We start from the raw sequence: 16,787 nt of genomic DNA, 5'->3' as shown, positions 1-16,787 counted from the left end.
ATATGTAGTTGACCTAAAACTTGTACGATGGCCATCTGTTAGCTTACCAGTTTCTAGTCATACATTAGTTGACATATTTGTGATTTTCTTTGAAGTTCAACTTTAAGAGAATTGTGGAAAAATATGATACAATTATTTCGATTCTTGTTTTGGGGATATGGCTGGAAAATTCATCATAACTTAAAATGTTTATGAAATATCTAAACCCGGATGGAAACCTCCATGTGATATTTCAGTCGGTATCAGGTACGCAAGTGATCTCCCATTGATCAGGCCAATGACATCACATGCATTCCTAATGGAGTGTCAAACAATAGGCAATTTTCGTGATGTAACCAAATGTAATGCATACGTCTTTGTGAAGTGCCTCGATACAAACTTTTTCATTCACCTCATAAGCATAATAGTATTCCAATAGACAGAATCCAAACTGCATACATTAGTTGTTGCCAGGTTGGACAAACATTATAGCTTGTCCTACCTAGCAACGCTTACTATATGCAGTGTGCATTATACTATTAAAATAATATTATTCTTATCAGGTAAATGAAATAATTTGTATAATAGGAACTTCACAAAGAACAACGTATGTATTACATTTGATTATATTAAGAAAATTACCTATTATTTGCATACGACCATCACTATGAATATGACGGACAAAGAAAGCGGACAAAATATACAGTTCCTCAGGTAGACAAAGGAACATCCCTTCACTGCTATTATATAAAAAGGTGAATATGCATGTGACACCTGTTCTACACATTTTTAAATAATAGCAGTGAAGGGATGTTCCTTTTTGCACCTGAGGAACTGTATATTTTGTCCGCTTTCATTGTCAGTCATGTTCATAGTGCATGGAGCCTTCCTTTCGCAATACCTAAATGGTAAAACCCCTTCTTTATTTGCTGAGCCATTGTTTCACTCAATGTCAAAACTCTGTCAAAACTTGATTGTTGCGCATTCCTATACATTATTGTGCTATTTGATACATGGGGGCCTCTGGCGGGATTTTCCCTGTCATTATTATTCGATCTTTAGAGTAAACACGCGCCCCAATATTTCCCTATCATTGCCATATGACAAAAGCACAAACATTCATGCAGTTCACTCAACCTGACGCACCTTTTTGTCACTTCTCTAGCACCTCTATATATCCAGACTTACATTATCATTTGTGTCATTTTATCTCCGAATTTGGATTGTCGGAAACTGACGAGGTTCCCCTTAACGCGACTGAAGTTCGGCGTCACTTGACAGCATTGCCATTACGCAGAATGACACCGCCAGTAAGTACAAATCCTTCTTATCCCTCTCCTTTCTTAGTTTAGGATCAGAGCGAGTCTTAAAACCCCACTGCACTACTAGTAGCTACTTGCTCCCTCGATATAGAAAACAATGCCTAATCGGTGACCGTTATTCCCACATGATCCTCTTTGTCTTATGTTAGTTGAGAGCTGAGTTGATGAAATAGCCACCTGTCAGTGACCACGCTGGGTGGTCTAATCCCTCCTGGCCAACTAGTACAGACGGGATTTAATGCAACAGTATTTCATTTTGTAAATGGATGAGTCACACTTTTATTTAAGAAAGAAACATGTCGCCTGGATATTTCAAGGGCCAAAACAACGGGGAACCTACCGTAATAATACGAACAATATTCATTTTCCTCTAGATCCACTAACCCTACGTTCCCCCTAAATTTCGTGTCCTTATCATTCTTAATAATCATCAATTCATCATTAAAACACATCAAACCCTTTTGAAAGATTTATTGGAATGAAAAGTAGAAGGTGCCAGACCAAGGGGGTAACCATGCAAGAACTAACTGGGAGGGGAACATTAAGACATGACTGGAATGAGATTGTAAGAGATTATGGCAGAGAATGGATGTGTGTTTAAAAAATAAACAAAATATACCTTGAGATATAATAATTATGAGATTTTTGATCAGAAAATGATCACATGACTCTCCGTGGAAAGTAGTGACGGGGCACTGCGCAGGGCTATATATATCATTATTTCTGTAGACTCAAGGCCTTCCTCATTCACAACCGAGGATGAAGTTCATCTGCTAAGAAAATGAAGATACGGAAAAAAGATTGACTTCATGACTTCAGGTTTAGAAATTGAGGTAAATATTCAGCATGTTCAGTTAGATCTCCTCTAAGCATCATTACGTTTTCAAACCAATTTTTGACATTTTTTTTCTTCTTCCAACCTAAAGGTCATGTCGCTTCGAGATTACACCAAACTGAGGGGTATATCGTGCCTTACCTGCTCGAGACGTTTGGAAGATAACCCCAAGTTATTACAATGCCATCATACATTCTGTGAAGCATGTTTGGGATTGCTTCTGTCGACTGATGCCGCACGAAACATGGTTAAATGTCCAGTTTGTCAAAAAACCACTCCCGTTTCAAATGGTAACATTTCCCGTTTGGATACAGATGTTGCTCGTAAATCCAAGATTCAGGCCGTTATGAAATTGTGCCAGTTGTGCACCAACTGTGATTTGACTCAAAATAACGCCGCGGAAAAGTACTGTGAAATATGTGACTTGTTCATGTGCAGAATGTGCATTGAGAAACACAATGATTTAAAGCCGACAAGCAGGCACCCTACTTTCATGGTGGATGATATCAGGAAAGGCACTGTTTTTCTGGATAACAAGATTCCTTGCAGGAATCACAGTGGTGACGATGGTAGGCATGTTTGCACGCTTGTGTGCATTACTTGCAAGAAGGCGATATGTCAAGAATGTAACGCCGTAGTCCACGGTGAACACAATGTTCAGAACATAAAGGACTATGAAGAAGAATCGCGAGCTCAGTCAGAGTCTCTTAAAATAAAAGTTGACATGGAGCTGAAAAAAGCAAAACGTCGCGTAGAATCGGTGAAGAGCGAGGGAAAGACAGCTTCGGATTACAGCAACCATGTCATCGGAAACATACGCGAAGGAGCTGCCATTATCTGTAAGGAGGTTCGAGACCGAGAGAACATTCTCATCAAAGAAATCGAAGATCATAACCAGAATACCAGGCACAAGTACCAAGAATTTAGGACTGGAGATGAGAGACTGCTTAGCCAAGTCGAAAGTGCAAAGGAGTTGCTGGAGAGTAGCACTTCCTGCCCGTTTGGTGCCGATACGGTAGCCATACGTACATGCTTGACCGATCGCCTTCAGATAATCGTGGCAGGTGAAGTTGACGAGACAGAGTACAACAAGCAACTGAATAAAATAACAAGAGAAGCGACGCAGATTAGATTCACTCCTGATGAAAATAAACTGTTACTCGGTCATATCAACTCCATACCGCGAACAATGCCCGTTGAACCTAATGACACGGGTGAAAGGAAAATATGGACTCTAACCGAAGAGCTTCCCGTAAAAAGTCCAATGCAGTGCTTGACATCGACGCCAGATGGCAAACTGATCGTCGGTACCAAACGCACTGGGATAATCATGTGCTCGAAAAGTGACCCAAAAGTGAAGGAAAAGCCCAGAACTCCTACAATATCAGATGTCTCTGGTCTGGCATTTACCAGCAAGGGCCACTGCGTCGCTAGGACAAGGTGCAACACGATATCCAAATTCACTGCAAATTGGGAGAGGATCGACGCAACATTCCAAACTATGATGACAAAATGGACCTTCTTTAAGAGAGGCCCGTGCGGCAATCTCACTGTAGACGGAGATGACTACGTCTACGTGAATCACATACGAGATAGAACGATAGAGGTGTTTTCAGACAAAGGTGGACAGTCACTGAGAAAGATTCATTGCAAAGACTTTCGACCAATGGACATATTAGCAATGAAGTCCAGGAAGATGTTGTTGGTTTCCAGTGGTGATCAAAGTGTCAGGCTAGTCGACGAATGTGGATGTGAAAGAAAGAAAATCCGCAAAGATGGTGAAAATGTATTTTCTGCCCTGCGTCCAGATGACTCGATCCTCCTGGCACGCGTCAAGCTTCGCGAGTGCCTTCTCACCATTGAGCATTACAGCCAAGATCTCGTCCACCTAACTACGATCATATGCGACCAGAAGATCCATGTGCCAACGAAGCCTGACTGGTTCGCCCTGCAAGAGAGCTCATCAGGAGACATTGTATTTTGCACATCTGAGAGGCTCTACTTTTTCAGTAGATCATCCACGGGAAGATGATAACTCAAAGCTCAGTTTCAAGCTCATTTTGAGTTCTGCTTCAAAGATACTTCCACAAAAAAGTGGCTCATTTCGATTCCAACTTCTTTTTGCTGTAGAAGGGGATATTTGAATCATCACATCAATAGCAAACTTTACACAACAAGTATCGTTTGTAATGCAGTACGGTATTAAATTTCAACGTAGAGTCTCATGTTATGCATATATAAGTAGACGAGTCATACATTAAAAAAAAGCTCTATAAAAAGATTCCATGGCATTTGGGGGGTAATGCATGGCATACATCCATGCAAAAACTCTTGCAAAAATACTAAGGAATAAGATACGGGTGGATACCCCGCGCAATCTTTATTACTAATAATGTCTTTTTTTAAAGTTTATATAATTTCAGCTTCCAGTCTGATTGCAATCGTTTGGGGTCTTGAGTAGGGAATAGATCAATTACAAAAGTGAAATATTCACGTTTGAGCAATTTCTTTTAAGGAAATACTTTTTCAAACATTTATCAATATAGCTTTCGGCCAAACTGTTTTACTGACCATACTTGAATTAATTTATATGATACAGTATGTCGTGCAATACACGCTATTAAATTCGTCATTCAACTATTTTTAGATTTGTTAAATGACGTAATGTATCACAGTATATTGCTCTCCAAGCTTTTTAGAAATGGTATATGTGGTGGCAAGATCATCTTTTTTTTAACAGGCACCTGTTTGATTGATTCAGGTTGTGATAAGAACGCCTTAATTCTAACAACAAATGATAAACTAATCAATGCTATCGAATGATTAAGAACGATAAGTTATGCACAGTGTGACAGATTGTTATACATTTCCCGTAAACAACTCTGTCTGGTTGCACTGTTCTACCAAGAGTTGAACTAGATGGTGAAAATCTAGACTCGAAATTTTAAATGAAATATTCATGATAAACGTGCTTGTATCAGAATAAGAAAAATTGTTTTAATATTGCACAAAGTTAAATATACTAGCCTGATCCCCCAAATATGTTGATCCTATTATGGTTGCAATGCCCTTATCTTGCCATATCTATTATATACGGTAATATTTGAAGGGGCTCAGCGTGTAAAACTCCACTGCTAAGTATCTCTAAGAAACAGAAATGAGCTATTCGGATATATTTAATATTTTGGCCTTACTATAGTCCTTGTTTTTTTAATGATTAAAAACCATTGATAAATATTTGATTGGTATTTACCTGTTTGTTATATTAATAACATTATTTCACTCTCATTTCGTAGTATGTTTCCGCTCAATGTCTTCAAATCCAAAATGAAATAATGGGGAGCTGCGTCTGTATAAGGTATTTAATGTTTGTATTTTATTTGTACCCTCTTCATATAATAGGTTCAAGCGCCTTGTATCTATTACTTTGCCAATCTGTGCATTTATGACTGATATACGTGATTTATTACATTGTTGGATGATAAATTAATAAAATTGAATCGACAAAAAGTACTGATATGATTATATGATGAAAAATATTATTATGAAAAAGAAAGAGTAGTGTCTGTGTAAAATAATTTCCGACTCTTTTACTTGATACACATCTATGTAGTTCCAGCAGATTGTTTTTTTTTTAGGTAATAGTCATGTCAGATATAGACCAGTTACTATGACACTGCATTATTGCAGTATTACTTGGGTATTTACCAACTTTCTGTGCTTTACTTATGTCTCATGGTATAATCTTTAGTAACTACAATCGATTGCCGTTGCTGCTTTTTCTATTCTTTCAACATTCTTTGTATTTATTCATTCAATCTCAAAAGTTTTAACAAAATTCTGTTACATTTCTTAGATCAGAATAACAAACAATGTAATAACATGTACCGGTATAACGTGATGTCATACATTGGAACCTCGTCGCAACCAGACACCCGACACAACGATAGGGGATTTCGACGGCCTAAATTCTAACACCTCATTGCCCGTTGATCAGCCTCGACACAATGAGACATCGAACAGTGCACGCCAATCAGGGTCCCCTGCATCAAGTGTTCACATTGAAATGTAGTTTTATAATCGGTCTGGCAAATTATACAGATTTTTTTGTGTGTATTTCTACTCTTGCCTTTTATTTCTATTCGTTTCCTAAGTTCGGAAATAAAAACAATTTTAAATCTTAATTCTTCATGAAATATGGTGATCAAAGGCAACTGAAAATAAATGATCTGTGCGATTTTCGTTACCGATCTTAACGATGAGTTCTACAATTACTTCTGTTTTAAGTTAAAGGCGTTTTCAAATAGCAAACTTAAATACCTCCTAAAAGAGTCGTTGCATCTATATGTGACACATGCATGGATGATATCTTTGCATCACAAAGCCGTTCGGTGCAACCTCAAACATTTATGTATCACCAAACTAATTCCTAGTGTTTTAATTACAGGTACTCTTTCAAAAAAAGAATATTTCTTCTTCTCCAGTTATCCAACTGAATTTCAGTTTTTCCATTTTACTTTCACACATAATAATCTGAGCATTTTCTTTGTCATTTGAAATGAATACACCTAGGTATTTTACTGGATCGTTTTTCCATGAAAAATTCTGACCTATCAAACCGCTTATTAAGTCTACTACCAATCCGTATAAGTGTTGTTTTATCTTAATTAAATTTTGGTCTTGCGACCCTCCCAAACTTTATTAATTCTTTAAGAATCATTTCCAAAGTTTCTTATCATTAACAAATGAAACCGTGTCATTTGAGAGAGTTCCTATAGTTTAAACGTGGTTTCTGTTTTTTTTTAAAGTGAACCTTAATATGGCAACTAAATAATTCTCGAAATGTAGTAGAATGGTTTTATTAGAGCAACTGCAGAATGGTAGCCCGGAAGCTAAATTACATTGCAAGTTTTACAAGCTCCGTTTTAAAAATCATTTCAACAAAACTTAGATAGTACAATAATACACAGCAAAATAGGTCATAACTTATTACATATTCCATACATGCAAACAAATTGATGGTACGAACAGAATAGATTCGTCGAAAGATGATTTGTTGATTTTTTTATTTTCATGAACAAGGCATTGTCTTATGGTTACCACAATGGACCATTAGCCAACACAACGTGGTATAATTACCTCAATATGAACTTAATTGGAAGAAGAGAACGTTTACATGAAAAATGTTGTATGTTAGTTTTATCATATCCTCACGACAAGACAATAATAACGAAACATTGTCGACCTAAATGTATACAATGAAACGGAGAAAGATTGTCATTACTAAGAATAGCTTGTGTAATGTAGGCTGTAGGCCATTCTTCTACTTTCACAATCAGAAATGTCGGTCATCTGATCATGATTCACCATCTCATACAATTCGCACAACAAAAAAAGTCACGTTTTGCGGATTAGTCGTAATGCTGCCTTTTTGTAATTTCTGTTTACAAGGCCGAATACGATAGGATTCAGCCAAAAGGTGCTGTATATTAACCAGTAAACTGCCACTTCTAAACCAAGGTTCTGATCAAGAGAGATGATATTACAAACTAGCGTTTTCATGAAGTAGACCATCCACACCAGATAGCTTGCTCCAACCAAAGCGGATATTGTTATCGCGCTTTTCAACCTCTCCGAAACACTATGTTGTCCCTTGTTATGCGCGTCATTTGGAACACATGACTCCAGGGCGATGTTTGATTGGCGAGCCATTTTATCCCTCTTCCTATGCGCACGTGCAATACATAAAACGCGCACTTTAAGAACAGTTGTTACAACGACCAGAAACAGAGGTACTATTTGGTAGATCGTAATCAATCGATGAATGCATAGCTTAGATGATCCATTAAAATCGCATGTGCCAATGAGTGCAATATTAACTGATCGTCCAACACCTAGCGTTGCTCCAAACATAAGCGCTAATAGTACTGACATTTTGATCCGCCTCACGGTGAGTTTGTTGTAGTACTGGAGAGGGTGGGCTACTGCTACGTAGCGGTCGATGGTAATAATAAAAAGGATAAATTGAGAAAATCCTAGGAAGGTTGTACAGATAGCCACAGCAACGTTGCATCTTACCAAAGATGACCTTATAGCTGTTCCTTTAAGAAGATTCAAGATTGCTAGTCCGTAACAGATTAATCCTCCAAAGATGTCACACGCTGCCAAAATTCGAAGACACAGACGAAGGTTAACGGTAAAGAGAGAAGTGTTGTAGGTTAGAACGGTCAGGTGAAAAACATTCAATGTCACTGCAAGGGTAGCACCGAGGGACTCCATGAAAACAGCAACAATAACAACCGGGTGGTAAATATCTGTCACATTCGCCATTGCAAGCTGCCAGTTTAATAACATTTCTCATTCCTGGTTTTGATGTTGGGTCAGTTATGAACGTTAGTCGGTGATCTGATTCGTTCTTGTAGATTATGTTCAATAATATCACCCCTAGGCTCCAGTTATATTTTATCGTACAGACACTTAATACCAAGCTGATTTTTACCGTGCATTTTGTATAGCTTAGATTTGTGATAGATCGAGAATAGATATACTGCCGACTATAATTGTTAGCTGAAAAGTGAAAGGAGACGCGAGATATACAATAATGAAATCGACTGTGAACAATTGAACCAACACGTGACCTTTCAGGTTTCACTTCATCGTTACTCCCTTGGAAAATGTACTGTTACCAGTCGACCATTTATAATTACTTATCATAACATCTGTATAGTAATTCCGTTTGAAGCTCAAGTAGCGCATTTTATAGCTTTTATCAACGATTATTTGTATAACTTTGGAGTGGGTACTTGAAGGGATTGTTTATGCTTTAAATAAACCATTTAGATGTTCGAAAGGTTTTATACGTTTATGCAATTAATCATTTCATGTCATCTTTTGGTGCTTTATTCTCAGTAGACAATGCAATATCGAATCATGGAACAAATAGGAAATAGGTCCATGATCGAATTCGAAGTCGTTTTTCTCGTGCGAAAACAAATTATCTGTATACTTTTATGGTATTTTCTAGAAAAGTTGTCCATTTTTCTTTTATTTCCTTATGAAAATAGACAACGTGATTAGTTTGGGCTAAGGATTTGGGACAAAAGACAGATGATAAATATATTCAGCCTTGAAAATAGGGCATGTTGACATAGGGTTCTGTGAAATGAAACTGTATCCTGTATGGTGGACTGTACGGATAAAAAAAAAGTTGAAGAAGGAAACCATATACGAGGTCAATTTAACATAAATTCCCTTATCCGTGAATGTTCTTTAAATAGAGAACCTATTCAGTGGTGTATCCAGATATTGGAAAACGGGGGTGGGGGGGGGGGGGGAGGGGGGATTGAGCATAGATTTGGGGCGTTAATTTAGGTTTAGACTCATTTAAAAGTCGCAATTTTCCCACTCTACCTTTGAACAGACGGAGTAAAAAGAGCTGTACCTTTTGATACGTACCACACTGCATTTTTTTTTTTTTTAATTACACACATCAAAATATTGCAATGAAAGACACGAGTCTCCCCTAATTGTGAAGGCTTAGATATAATTATAAGGAGTTGACAGTTCTTCATTCTTTATTTATTATACAGTTCATCAATAAAAGACACAACGCTGGTCATGCATGACGTATCAAACCTACATTAGATCTAATTTGGGGGGGGGACGATATCGTATTGACGATATTTGTCTGGTCGGACAATTCACTCTGCTTCTCTTTTACGAATTCCCTTATTTTTTTGTTTATGTTTTATATATTTATAATTGATCGATAAAGTACAAAGTCTATGTAAATACGCTTAACAAATGTTGATATAATGATCAGTGCCATCCTTTCTCCCTTTTCAAAAAACTGCATCTTTTCTTAGCTGAGAAAATTACAAACCCTCAACGCTAAACCAGAGACAGTCCTTGCCTTTAATTCTCACCCTCGAAACCACACCCATGTTCGGGGGTTGCGCGAACTGTGTGGGATGTGTGTAAGGGAGGAGGTCATAACTAGACATGATTAGGTTTAGTATTAGGCTCTTTTGTTTTAGTAGGTTAGTTTAAATACTTAATTACTAAATTCTTATATTATCTTATTTTGTGTTCCCTTTTTTTATGTGTTTTATGTTACATATTGTATATCTTGTTTCCTTAAAGCTTATCTGCCGTAGTTTACAGGAGGGATTAGAGCACCCTGCAAGGTCACTGGACAGGTGGTTATCTCATCAACTCAGCTCTCAGTTAACATAAGAAAAAGAGGATCATGGGGGACCAATGGTCACCGATTAGGCACTGTTTGTTATATAGATGGTGCAAGTAGCTACAAGTAGTGCAGTGGGCCTTTAAAGGGTTGGCCTCTTTCAAGGTTTGTTTCCTTTTTGGCCACTGCCCTCCTCACTTTCATAATTCATCTTATGTATTGTCAAACATTATTTTGTCTGTTTATATATGTAATTTTATCTGTTGATCTCTTGAGGAGAAATAAATGAAACTGAAACTGAAACATTGAATTGAGGAGGTGACGAATTGGGTGATTTGCCGCTTTGGTCGAGACATAATTAATACACGTACAAACTCATTAGCCCGAGTTCACATAGGAGGCTTTAATAATTTAACCAATGGTTTAAATCTTCATTGACACAATCCCATGGTCTAAAATTAGCGCAACATATTAGCGACACAGTCAGAGGCCCAATAGTAAACTCACGCAAGGAATGGTACGCTTAGTTAGCGCTAAATTTTAAATCATGGGTTATGTATTTGAAGGTTTAAACCATGGGTTATGTAAATGGTTTAAACCATGGGTTAAAGGTAATACAATATTTTGGTATGGGGTCATGAATTTGGATCAAATGAACATATTGGAAGTATATGCAATCTTACCATATTTAGTGATCGTTGACGCGGTTGAAATCGAGTCTAAAGTTATGAAATTGTAAATAATAAACTCTTTATGCTGTATAGCTCCTTCTCAAAGTCAAGATATTAGTTATGCTATTAAATAATGTTTCTTGACTAAAATAAACCGATTAGCTATTCCCATTTAGAAATTATATATAACAACTACATATTCTGATATTTTCATAGACGCCGCTGCCATTGTGCGGTCATAGGCGCTATTTGAAATTCATCAAGATTTACCGGGAGCACCGGTACACTTTTATATTCAATTTTTCTCGGAAGCAGAAGTGTTTTAGGGGCTTAATTTTATAGTGTTTAATACATCCACAGAGGCATCCAAAAATATCGAAATTGTAATTGAATCACTATCCACCCAATTTTCAAACTTTCCGAAAACTTTTTATTACCTTTAAGTTGAACTTCCTTATGTGAATTCGGCCCAAATGGGGATATGGTCTATGATGGAAAATTTTGTATCCCTCCACTCATATAACACGCCTAGGTCCAAGCTCATCAGGAGATTTTCTACACTACGCGGCCAATCACCTCATGATAAACAGTCAATTAGAAATTCGGACTTTGAACAAGAATCCCACCCTCCATTCCTATGAAAAGTACGAGTAAAAATCTTAAAGGCAAATATTACAGTCTTCACCTTAAATTAGAATTAGACCACGATCCCGTCTTCTGATTAAAAATTGAATTCGACGGATTACATTTGTAGAGTAAAGTCTCAGGTACATCATTTTAAAATATAGGAGATCGAGTAGGGATAGACGGGATAGATTAAAACAACACCTGCAAACCTAATCGACTCAAATTCAATTATTTTCCTTAAGTGGCACTATGTTGACGTAAACGCATTCTAACATGTAACTGTATACATGAAATCACATCTCCAATTCAAACCCTATCAGAAAATGAAAAAAGAAATTGAGGGTGATTGGTCATTCTCGAAAGCTAGAGCGGATTTAAAATAGATACTACGAGGTAAATTTAGGTCAATGATGGTTAAAAATGTTTTAAATGGCTATAAACAGTATCAGCAACACAATACAAGTAAACAATGTAATGAATACATTCAGTACGAATGGCACGTTAAAAAAACAAGTGCGCACGCCTTCGCGCGCGCAAAATTGTGTCACACAGAAAAATCCCGACCCATCGATCTTGAATAAACCAGATTTTAGAAATCTAGGTTTTTCATTTACGTCGGTGACAGACTGGTGACAGACAGGCTACGAATAATCCGGATAACTAAAATCTGGATTTTTGATGAGCCATTGCGCATGTGCCGTTTAGGTAGATAAGCATTGTGACATCACACAATCAATCATTAAATGCGCAGGTTATGATAGCGCGTTAAAAACCCTATGCCAGCCAATCACGTTAAACTTACATTGATCTTTAAAGGGATTATTTTAACATTGGTGTCAGACAGAAAAATCCCTTAAAAAACCCTTGAAAATCCTTTCAAGAGAGAATTATCTTGCTTTATATGAGGTTTTTTTTAATAGATTTTTTGAAGGGATTTTTGACGGGATAATTGGTAACAGACAGCCAATTAAGAGGGTTACTAAAATCCGGATAACTGTGTGACACCGCCTAAACGTGAAGTCAATTCCCACCTCTACTCATATAACACGCCTCTGCAAAAGCTCATTATAGATTATTGATTATTGTTTAGTGTGTTCCGTTGGAACAAGTACATGTGTAAAGAGATTGATTTACTTTTTGTGTAAGCATGATGTTCGTTTTCTTGAAACTGATGGTCAGGCCAAAGTCTTCACATGCTTCTGAAGGACAGTTAATCAGTCTTTCGAGAGCGCCCTCAGACCGGGACACCAGAGCAGTATCATCTGCAAATAGCATATATTTCTATTCAGGATGCTCCTTACTTTCGTGTATGTCCGAAGTCGTGCAATATTGAACAGCTTTCCGCCGCTTCTTGTGTGTAGGTACACACCGTCTTGAGAAGATCTGAAAGCGTGTGAAATCAGCACAGAGAAGAAGATCCCGAAGAGCGTGGGAGCCAGCATACATCCCTGCTTGACTCCGTTCTTCATTGGGAAGGGGGCCGATGTAGAGCCGTCATACTGGATGGTACCCTGCATATCTTCATGGAAGAATATAATCAACACTAGCAGTGGAGGTGGACTTCCTATCTTCTGTAGCAGAGTGGAGAGGATCTTTCTGCTGACTAGGTCAAATGCCTTGGTAAGATCGATCGATTTGCAACAATAGTATTTTTTTCTACACTGTTCTCATATAATGTAATTTTTATCATGAAAACAATGTGCATTGGTAGGAACTGTGTTGACAGGAATTTTTTTTAATGGCCAATTTTGTTTAATATTCTATATTTTATCTCATATTAAACCTCCAAACATCTGGCCATTTATGGAAGTTAAAGATTGTTTTTCCGTTGTTAAAGATGCATGACTTCAAATATGGACACCGTGTGGGCAGCAATTTGTGCTCTACTCATGCAGATGCAATATTTATAGGGCTCTGAATAAAAAGCCTTTGAGCCAAAATCACGAAATTTGGCATGCCTCTCCCGAAAGAGATAGGAGTTTTTAAACCATGCTTCAGTTTTGAGTTCGAGTTTATTACTTAACGTTTCACATGTTACACATTTTACATTGCTTACACAAAATACATTGCACTTACAAACATACATTATTTATTCTGGTGGATTGAATATGATTGATATTGCTAGTAAAAAAATATTCAGTTCGTTTGGCATCTAGATATCTTCTTTTTTAAATTATAAGGGCTATAAATTGAAAAATATGTTTAGATACTGGTCCGATAAAATGGGGGGTTTGCCACTTTGCCAATTTCAATTGTAACATAAAATATATGAATTTAGTATGCTCTAAGCGTAATTTGCCAGAATTCTATGTAAATCTTGTTTGTACTTGGTCAGAACTAAAATTAATTGATATGTTTAAAGTAAGAAATATTCCAAATGAAACTATTTGGAAAAATAATAATATAACCTTTAAGAACAAATATTGTTTTATCGAGAATGGCACGATGCCGGTTTATTGAAAATTCATAATGTGATTACAAATGGTAGTTAAAATGATTCTACATTAACAAATACAAAAGTGAAAGCACAACAACTCTTATTTGATCTTAAATATACACAATTAAAGAAAGCATTTCCGCAGTGTTGGTTAGAGAGATTAAGCTATGTTAATGATTTTGACCACGAATGCGATATCTCGAATCATATGGAAATAAAAACAGGGGATAAAGTGAATGTTTTTGCTATAAAAGTGAGAGGTTACTATCGTCTGTTAATACGTAAAAAGTCAAATGAACCAAATGTCATTTACTTTTGGAGATTCTCTTTAGATTTGGATAATGACTTTGTTTGGAAGGATGTATTTTTTATGTTAATTAAAGCAAATTCGTATTAAATAATAAAGTTACACAATTTAATTTCAAGATGCTTCATAGGTTTATTGCCTCAAAAGAAAACTTATATAAATGGCAAATTGTGAATAATAATTTATGCAACTCTTGTGGACCAGTTGAATTAACTTTTCACTTTATGTTATATTGCAAAGATGTGACTTTGTTTTGGAAAATGATATGTAATTTGATATATAACCTATTCCAAAAAGAAATAAAAAATAGACCAAAAGATAATTGTTGTATGTAAGGACATTGGAAACAAGAAACGTTCATTCCTGAATATTTTTTTAAATTATGAAATTTATAAATGTTACGTTAAGAAGAACGTTAATGGTTCTGAATACTACCCACATACTTTGTTTTTTAAATTCAAGTCGTTTTGTTATAAGATAATTTAGATTATTATTATTTAGACTAAGATGATTTTTAAGATATGAATGTGTTAGCAAAGAAAATAATACTAAGCTGGAAGAATTGTTGAATATACTTTAATTTTTAGCCTATGTTATATTTCACTCGATCATTGAGTTATTAGTGTAAATATGTATTGAAAAATGGAAATAAAAACCTCGCAAGAGGATAAGAGAAAGAAAAAAATATTCTGTCAAATATAAGAATAGAAAAAATGACCTCACATCGTCTATTTTGCATGAAGTGTATTTTGAAAAAAATCGAACCAAAAGAAGAATAAAATATAAAAACGGACCTAATGTGGAAAGCAGCACTTGCAAGTGATATAATCCAAAGGTTACTAAGACATATGTTTATTTTATTTTGAAAGAACATTTCTAAAGAACGTAGTTACACAGAAAGAAAAAGAAGAAGAAAAAATGGTAATGTTAAAATAACTTCTGTTTCCTGCATTACTCCATTAAAACAGAAGGTGTATGACATAAATATTTAAAAAGAAAAACCTTTCGCATGATTCTCAAATTTCGTTTATTCATCTCATTTGTTTTGGAAGGTATATAATACATACAAAGTGCAAATGCGAATCATGCAATGATATTTACAATGATAGAAAATATCACTATGAAAGATCTTAATCATGTCAATGTTTCCCATTAAAACATGAAGTAAATATGTTGAAAAAATACATCAAGATGTTGTCTACGGCTACATTTATTCAGAATAATATTTTATTTATCCTAGAATATGACTGAAGCTTTGTGAAAGCGATAGTGTATATAATTACAAAAATAAGAGAAAGTCAGCCTTTCAATTGCGAATATACATTTCCAAATAAATTTGACATAACAATGGTTTAAATAAATGTTGCTTCCCAGAAAGTATCACCTAATTCGGTCCTTGGAGTTTGTATATAGCCTAGGACCAACGCTGTATACTGACCACTTCCTATTTTATTCTTTGACTAGAAAATATGAGGTCATAATGATAAATCTAAATTGTGAGTAAGTGTTACCGTGGTAGGAATATCATTCTTATTGAAAAATGTACGATCGTTTTTGTTTTTTAATGTTAGTTCTTGTTTAATAGTGACTTTTCCTTTACATTAATTTTCATTTTACTACCGTTCAAATATAAACGTATTCAAACTTGTACAATGTACACAATTGAATAATGACATAAAACGATGGAATAAGATTGTATACAAGACAAAATATAAGTATATTTTAGAACTGAGAATGATAGCGAAATGGTCGACCTAAATGTAGACAATAAAAACATTGTCATCATTAAAAATAGCTTGTGTAATATAGGTCATTCTTCGACTTAAACGAATCAGAAATACCGACTATCTGATAATGATTCACCGTCTAGTACGATTCGCACAGCAAAAAGGTCTCATTTTACGGAAAAGTCGTAATGCTGCCTTCTTGTAAGTTTTGTTTACAAGACCAAATACGATAGGATTCAGCCAGAAGTTGCTGTATATTAACCAGTACAGTGCTACTTCTAAACCAAAGTTCTGATTTAGAGAAATACAAATTAGCGTTTTCATAAATTCGGGCATCCATACCAGATAGCTTGCTCCAACCACAGCGGATATTGTTATCGCGCTTTTCAACCTCTCCGAAACACTATGTTGTCCCTTGTTATGAGCGTCATTCGGATCACATGACTCCAGGGCGATGTTTGATTGGCGAACCACTTTATCCCTCTTCTTATGCGCACGTGCAATACATAAAACGCGCACATTAAGAACAGTTGTTACAACGACCAGAAACAGAGGTACTATTTGGTAGATCGTAATCATTCGATGAATGCATAGCTTAGATGATCCATTGAAATCGCAGGTGCCAATGAGTGCAACATTAACTGATCGTCCAGCACCTAGTGTTGCTCCAAATATAAGGGCAAATAGTATCGATATT

This window comes from Strongylocentrotus purpuratus, unplaced genomic scaffold, assembly GCF_000002235.5.
Source record: "Strongylocentrotus purpuratus isolate Spur 01 unplaced genomic scaffold, Spur_5.0 spur5_scaffold_2, whole genome shotgun sequence".
Taxonomy (NCBI): domain Eukaryota; kingdom Metazoa; phylum Echinodermata; class Echinoidea; order Camarodonta; family Strongylocentrotidae; genus Strongylocentrotus; species Strongylocentrotus purpuratus.
This window is presented reverse-complemented; position numbering follows the sequence as displayed.